Source organism: Mustela nivalis (assembly GCF_964662115.1).
Source record: "Mustela nivalis genome assembly, chromosome: 13".
NCBI classification, from domain to species: Eukaryota; Metazoa; Chordata; class Mammalia; order Carnivora; family Mustelidae; genus Mustela; species Mustela nivalis.
In genome coordinates this window covers 86,419,021-86,427,041 of record NC_139032.1, presented here as the reverse complement: position 1 = coordinate 86,427,041, position 8,021 = coordinate 86,419,021, and positions in this window count along the sequence as shown.

Sequence of the window (8,021 nt, the reverse complement as noted above, 5' to 3'; positions counted from 1 at the left end):
AAACCAAGAGTCGGAAGCTCCACTAACGGAGCCACCCAGGAGCCCCCACCCCACTCTAACAGCAACTTCCCTGAGGTATAATTCATACACCATGTGATCGCCCAAATAAAATGTACAATTTAGGGGCACCTGGGTGGCTCAGTGGGTTAAAGCCTCTGCCTTTGACTCAGGTCATGATCCCAGGGTCCTGGGATCGAGTCCCGCATCGGTCTCTCTGCTCAGCAGGGAGCCTGCTTCCTCCTCTCTCTCTGCTCTGCCTCTCTGCCTACTTGTGATCTCTGTCAAATAAATAAATAAAATCCTAAAAAAAAAAAAAAAGTTTAAAATGTACAATTTAATGGTTTCTAGTATGTTCACAGAATTGCGCAAACATCAGCTCAATCAATTTAGGATATCCACGTCATCCCCAGAAGAATCCCTGTGCCCATTAGCCTTCCTTCCTCCTCCCCACCAACTCCCCATCCTAGGCAACTACTAATCTGCTTTCTGTCTCTATAGATTTGCCTGTTCTGGATATTTCTATAAATGGAATCAGGCAACATGTCCCAGTCCTCTTCCAATAGCCCCAAGCTCACTGGGTGCTGGAGCGACTGAGTACCAGGTATCAGGATGAACAGTGCAGGCTTTGTTGTTAGACAGACTCGGGCCTAAAACTCAGCTCTGTCACTCAGTAGCTCTCTATCTGGGGGAGGTGCCTTCCTCTCTCTGGGCCTCAGGTTTCTGATCTGTAAAATGGGTATTTCTCACAAAGCCATACGGATCCTAAAAAGTGTTCAGCCCAGCACCCGTGCTGATGTATAGTGGTTGTTGACTGGCTTACGATGATCCATGCATCTAGTTATCCCTTTACTGGGACATTTAATAAAGTTCAGCACTTTCTAAGACTCGGGCATTGCTCTAGGTGCCAGGGACAGAGCAATGAACAGGACGTGATCCCTGCCCGCAAAAGGCACACGTGCTAGTGGGCAAATAAGACAGCGGGTGAGGGGACGCCTGGGTGGCTCAGTTGGTTAAGCAGCTGCCTTCGGCTCAGGTCATGATCCCAGCGTTCTGGGATGGAGTCCCACATCGGGCTCCTTGCTCCGTAGGGAGCCTGCTTCTCCCTCTGACTCTGCCTTCCACTCTGTCTGCCTGTGCTCGCTCTCACTCTCTCTCTCTCACAAATAAATAAATAAAATCTTTAAAAAAAAAAAAAAAAGACAGCGGGTGAGGAGAGGCTTACAGCGCAGTATGGGTGATGAAGACAAGAGCATAGTCATGGGATGAGGCACCCCAGGTGGGTGGAGGTCGCCTTCGTTGGGAATGCTTCCCTGTCCTGTCACCATCTCCTGGAGAGGAACTTTTAAAGAAAACTCTACACCCAACATCGGGTTTGAACTCACGACCCCACGATCAAGAGTCACATGCTCTACCCATGGAGGCAGCCAGGAACATTATCTTTTATAAACTAGAACATGCTATGCAGGATGCAGGGGTTCTTAGGGTCCCCTCTGGGAGGGGACGAAGGCCTGGCTTCGTTATCTTCCGTGAATGGGGACATGCCAGGTTGGCAATTCATTTATGAAGGCAGCCCACTCGGTTACCAGCATGTAAGGAGCCTGGCCGCTCTTCTGCTCTTAGAGTACTCTCTGCACCGGCAGGGCCTGGCCCAGGGAGGCACGAGGACCTGGGACAGGGCTCTTTAGTCCCTCCCAGGCCACCCTGAAACAGGGATCGACAGCAGTATTCGGGGACAGGTCTCCAGGGTTGGAAATATCGTGCCCAGAGCTACAACCTGACTCGTGCGCCCCCAGCCGGGTCCCTGGGCACTTGTCTGCCCTGCTTCATGTCTTGGGCCTATTTCTGAAGCACAGAGGCCAGGCTGCCTCGGGAAGTCTCTTCCGGCTTCCTTCACTGTACCCACTCCCAGCATCGTGGGCTGCTTTGTATCTAGAACCTCAGCTGATTGGCTACACTCACGCATTCAGGTGCTCTAGTTGTCTTTCACCCAAGTGTGTCCCAACACTTGTTTGTTTCATCCGTCCGTCCATCCACCTATTCATCTAATTATTACTCCAGCAAGGCACCCGCCCATTCACTCATTCCTTCAACAGAGCATGTCCTCTGTCCTGGGCACAGTGTTTGGTACAATGACAGTTCTGGGGCATAGAGCAGGCTTAATGGGCAGTGTAACAACTTTCCTTCCTGAAGTGCTGGACTTTTTTTTTAGATTTTATTTATTTATTTGAGAGACAGAGCAAGTGAGCACACAGAGGGAGAGGGAGAGAAAGAGGGAGAAGCAGACTCCCTGCCAAGTAGGGAGCCCGACACGGGGCTTGATCCCAGGACTCTGGGATCACGACCTAAGCCGAAGGCAAGATGCCCAACAGACTGAGCCATCCAGACGACCCTGTGTTGGTCTTAATAAGGCAGATGGTAGGGGCGCCTGGGTGGCTCAGTGGGTTAAAGCCTCTGCCTTCGGCTCAGGTCATGATCTCAGGGTTCTGGGATCGAGTCCCACATCAGGCTCTCTGCTCAGCGGGGAGCCTGCTTCCTCCCTTCTCTCTCTCTGTCTCCCTCTCTGCCTACTTGTGATCTCTGTCAAATAAATAAATAAAATCTAAAAAAAAAAAAAAAAAGGCAGAAGGTAGAGCAGAAGTTACAAAAGCTGAATGCATGCAGGAGCCTGAACTACTATCTGTGTGTGCGTCTGTGTGGGGGTGTGTGTGTTAGAAGGCAATGATAAAATCTTACTGCAAGCAAACGCAAGGTGTGTGTTTGGACCCTCCCAACACCACAACCGTCTCTAAGGAGGCAGGACAGGCCTAATGGCCCCATTTCACAGAGGTAATAACTAGAGTTGAGTTCAGTCTATTGGTATTCACTTGCCCAAGGTAATGGTGCCTCTTCCAGAAGATTCCTCAGATCCTGTTGGAATGAACTGTTTGGTCTTCTATAATCTCCAATAACTCTGCTAATATGACAGTTAGAGAGTTTTCCTGCTCCTTTCACGGGGGCTGGCTGGCTGTTTGTGTGCCTGTCCCCTTGTCCCCTGGATGGATACTTCTGGAGAGGCAACAGCAGATGCTTCATCTTTCTCTTTGCCCTCCCCCCAGCCTCCAGCACAGAGTACACCTCAGATAGCCACTGAATATTACTCATTGCCAGGTGACCTTCCCGAGGTCAGCGGCCTGTCACGAGCACAGTTTGGGGCCCCGCTCTGCCATCTTCCAACCCCAGGCCACCACCAGCTGCCACCTGCAAAGCAGCAGTAGTAAGTAGCTCAGTGGGTCTCCCGCCATCCAGCTTGTCCCATCCCCCGCCCCACCCCTACTCTTGACACAACAGCCTCCGCAAACCTTTAAAAATGTAAATCTGAACTTGTCAGACCCTCCAGGATCCCCACTGTGTTTAGGATAAAATCCCAAATCCTCCCAGGGTCCGACAGGGCCCGGCAGGGTCAACCCCAGCTTTATCAGGCACTTCCTCTTCCTGTCCGAGCTCCCGCCTCGCTCAATGGGTTCCCTTCTCACTCTCCCGGTGCTGTCTTGCTCGTCAGCTTTGGGGCGTGCCATGCCCTCTGCCTGGAACAGTGCCCGCCTCTGGGGGCCGCCGCCTTCACCTGACTTCCCGCTCCAGGGGGACTGGGGTTTCCTCCCGCCTTTCCCTCTCCCCGATCAGCCTTAGGGGGGGGACACTGCCCATGGCTGAATCCCCGACCAGCACACAGTAGGCATTCCAGAAATATCTTTCCAATGACTCGCGTGATAAGACCCTTCCTGGCTCCTCAGTTTCCCTGAGGATGAGGATGAGGCCAACTGACCCTTCTCTGCCCAGGACTGATGGCTTTAAATAGCTCTGACATACCCCGGAGGTGGAAAATGTAGATTAGACGGTAGAATGTGGCTTTCTGAGGAGGAGGCCCCGGGAGTTCCGGGAGTTCTGCCCCGGTGCAGAGACCACTCTGGCCAGCTCCATCAAGGTTGTGTTCCTGTCAGACTGGACCAGGTCTGGGACTGGATTTCTAAGACGTGGGTGTCTCCTGGGTCCTACCACTTTGCGTGTGCCTTTCCACAAGTCCTGTCGGTATCTCTGCCCCGCGGAGTGAAGGCTGGAAACCAGCAGCCACTGAGTTCCAGCTCTGACTTGGTCGCCTGCTGGCTATCGGCTATGAACTTCACTGCCTCTGGTCTCAGTTTCTTCATCTGTAAAGTGGAGCTGCTAACAGTATCCACTTCTCAGGACAGTCCACAGGCTATTGCCTTTAAAGGGCTTAGTTCTTGGCATTTCAAATATTTGTTGTGGCTATTATTATTATTATTAGATGGTTCATCCCGAGAGTTGGGACCTGATTAGCAGGGTTCTCTCTCCATGAAAACCTGACTTGAAGTACTGCTCCCCAGAAGCCATATATATATATTTTTCCAGTTTCTTGGAAGAAACTCCAAGAGGCGTACGTCATTCACGTTTAAGCCAGCGGCGGATAATAACGGACACTCAGTGATGGGCGGGGTGTGGGGGGGGGCGGCACTGTGCTAGGCTCCAGAGGCAAGAGTAGTAGGATCCACTTCTTGTCTGGTGAGAACAAACACACTGATGATCGCAATCCTGTGGGTGCACATGGACAGATGGGCAGAGGAGAGGATTTCAGGGGGGTGACAGGGGTCCGCTGAGTGTCTGGGGAACCCTGGGGTGGATGGAGGACCACAGGATGTATGGGCGGATCGGCCGCACTCTACTGGCCCGGGGTGTGGGATTCCCTGGGAAAGGCAGGCTGAGCAGTGTGGGTGAGGAACTGGTATGTATTCCCCCAGCTGACAGAACCTTCTCTGCACCAGACCTGGCTGGGCTGGGGGTGGGGGGCACATCAGACCTAGACAGAGCCCCAACCCTCCAGAACCAGTGGTCTGTCCAGTGGAAGAGACAAGATAAACATTAATAGCATCCACGCCCCTCTCACCCTCCCCCTACTCCTCCAACCCCCACCCAGCCCCCTCCACGCGGAGCTGAGGTGTCCAGGAGCCCGCAGGAGATATCCTGGGAATCAAGCCCTTGTCCTTGGTCTGGGGAGAGGGCAGTCTCCAGATCCCTAGTGGGGGTGTGGTCTCTGGAGATGGCATCTTCAGCCTGGGGGCTGGGACTGCACGCCCTCCTCCCTTATCCCTGAGCAGAGCCTTTTAAGGGGGTGACCCCCTGACCTCCAGACTGTTCCCCCTCACCCTCTAGCTGGAAGCCCCTAGGGCAGCAGCTGAAAGAAGGGCTCCGGAGGCCCTCAGGTATAGCTGCAGAGGGGAGGCCAGGGGTCGGCCTGGAAAAGCCTCTGGGGTCCCCTGGGCACTCCTGGGGAGCTCAGCCAAGGCCAGGGGGCCTGGGTCAGGTCCATGGGAGTGCAGCCCTGAGATGCGGGTGCCTGGCCCAGGACGAGGGAGGGGGCGATGAGCAAAGGGTTCAGCCTAGGGAGCAGGCAGGGCACTGGGAGTCTAGGGCGCAGGGTGGGGGTGGGAGGGCGAGGGGTCCGACCGGTGCAGGGGAGGGGGGCGCCCCCGGGGAGGGGCACGCTATGTCTTTAAGAGCTGCCTGAGCGCAGGTTGCAGCTGCCTGGCCAGCCCGAGAGACAGCGGAGATTCATTACCCGCCGACACAATGACCATTGATGGCCCCGTGGCGTTATTCAAATCCAGTACCAATTGCAGCCGAGCCCCTTTCTCCGCGCCAGGCCCGTATTGTTGGAGCGGCCCACTAAAAGCCCGCCCCGGCCCCGAGCCGCCAGAGGCGCCCGCTCGGGTTCAGCCCTACGCCTCGCCAGCCCGCCGGCTCCCAGCCCGGCTCCCCGGGCGCTGCAGGTGACCCGGCGGCGCATTCCAGCGCTCCCCGCCGCCCGGGCCACCGCCGCCACCGCTACCGCTGGCGCCCCGGCCGCGACTCAGCCACAGGGAAGCGGAGAGCGCCGGAGCCGGTGCGTGCGCGGGGCTGGGCGAGGGCGGGGACCCCACGAGTCCAGCAGCCCGCACCCCGGGCTCGGAGACCCGGCCTCGGGCCCCTGCTTTCCGGATTCCCGGCGAGCCCGGGGAGCGCAGGCTGGGGGCGGGGAGAAGGGAGTTGGGGTTCCCCGGGCCTGACAGAGGAGATTCCCCCGACTCAGGGCGGCGCAGAGACCCAACGCGGGCTACTCTAGGGACCCCGGGCCGCGATCGAAGGAGACACACGCCAGGGGCGATGGGGATCCCCACGCAGGGTCGGGATCCGCGTGCTTGTTCGTCCACCTTACCGCGGGGATGGGCCGCGACTGCTGAGCGTCTGCGAGGTAGTCGGACGCGCAGCTCCGGAGATCTCCTGGTCCGGCGCTTTTAAGGAGCCAGGCGGAACCCCGCACGCAGGAAACCGGGGCCCCGAACTCGGGGGCTTCGCCACTGATTGTCCAAACGCAATTCTTGTACGAGTCTGCGGCCAACCGAGAATTGTGGCTGGACATCTGTGGCTGAGCTCCGGGCGCAACAGGGGCGGAAGCCGCAGGGACCAAGCTCGGCACCGGCGAGACCCCTCGGGGGAGGCGGCTGGCTGGCCCCAGCGCGACGATCGCGGCCCCAGCCGGGCGCGCAAAGGAGGGACGCCGGTCCCTGCCACCAGCGCCGCCATCCTCATCCTCGTCGTCGTCGTCGTCCTCCTCCTCCTTCTCCTCCTCCTCTGCGGGTGACCAGTCGTGGCTGGCGGGGGCCTCCAGTCGATAGCGTCGTTTTTCCCTTTTTCAAATTTCGGCCGGGAATGAAGCTGGCACGCCGCGGCGGGACACGAATGTGGTCCGGGGAGCCTGCCCTCGGCCCGAGCCGCAGCAAGTCGGGAGCGAAAGAAGATGCCGGCAGAAAACGCTCACGAATTCGTTTTGAACTGGTTTTAACCTAGCCCCGACCAATACCCCCCAAACAAAACAGCCTAAACCAACCCCTAAATCCCAAATAAACCGACCCCTCCCGCCAGCCCCTCCAGACGGACCGATGGGCTAAGCCTCCTCCAGCCGCTGCAGGACTCAGGAGTCCGAGAAGCGTCGGGAATGATGCGCTCCAGCCGGGCCATCCCCTCGGCTTTGGAAACAACTTGGACAAACGAATCCTTTTCATTAAAGACAAATCTTCGGAGATAGTGGGGTTTAGTTATTCGTTTATTTCCTCAAAAGTGGGGGTTCAGGAGTTGTGGGGGGCAGCTGGGCATTGCTGGGGCTGAGCCCAGGTCACCTGTTCCTGACCTCTGTCCTACTGGGGACTGAAAATGACCCCAAATCCTGCGGAGCGGGGCTTGGGACAGTTTCAGCGACGGTGCGGAGAACCCGGTTTCCTTAGTGTAGGGTCCTGCCTTACTCCTCAGCATTAATTGGGGTGCCCTGGCAGAAGGGATATCCTAAACCTCCTCTCCCTCTTCCCAGTGCAGGCAAGGAAAGGAATTTTCTCCTCCAGTTTCCAGGACTTGGACTCCCAGGTGGGACAATGGGCCACTCCAGTGGGACTCGAGGCAAGGAGGGACCTCCGGGTTACAGGAATCAGTGCAATTGTAGGGGGCCATTTCAAATCCCTTGCATCGTTCCCTAACATGGAGACCCTGACCTCAGCACCAAGTTCCGCTGGTCATAGTGCTTTTCTAGACAAAACTCAGACCCAACACTGGCCTCAATTTGCACTCAGACCAGCTCCTACCCATAGCCCCAACATGGCTGGCCCCTCCCTACACATACCCAGAGGCTCTCTACCCACAGACCGCTGAAGAGAAGCCCAGAAGCCAGGGGCCGTGTGTCCTCTAGGCCTTGAGAACGGTGCGCGCACACATCCCCTCCACCCCCCGCACTGCAGAGGCAATCATCTGGCACTTTTACCTCCACAGAAGGAGGGAGGTTCCACCTTAAATTACTGACATTTAATGAAAAGCAATGTTTTGGGTGGGATGATGCTAATGTCTTTTTTTTTTTTTTTGAGGTTTCCCCCACTAGTGAAGCTTCTTCTCCAGATCATGGGAAGGGAGGTTCAGCAGTCTGATAGGACACCCCCAGTCTCGTT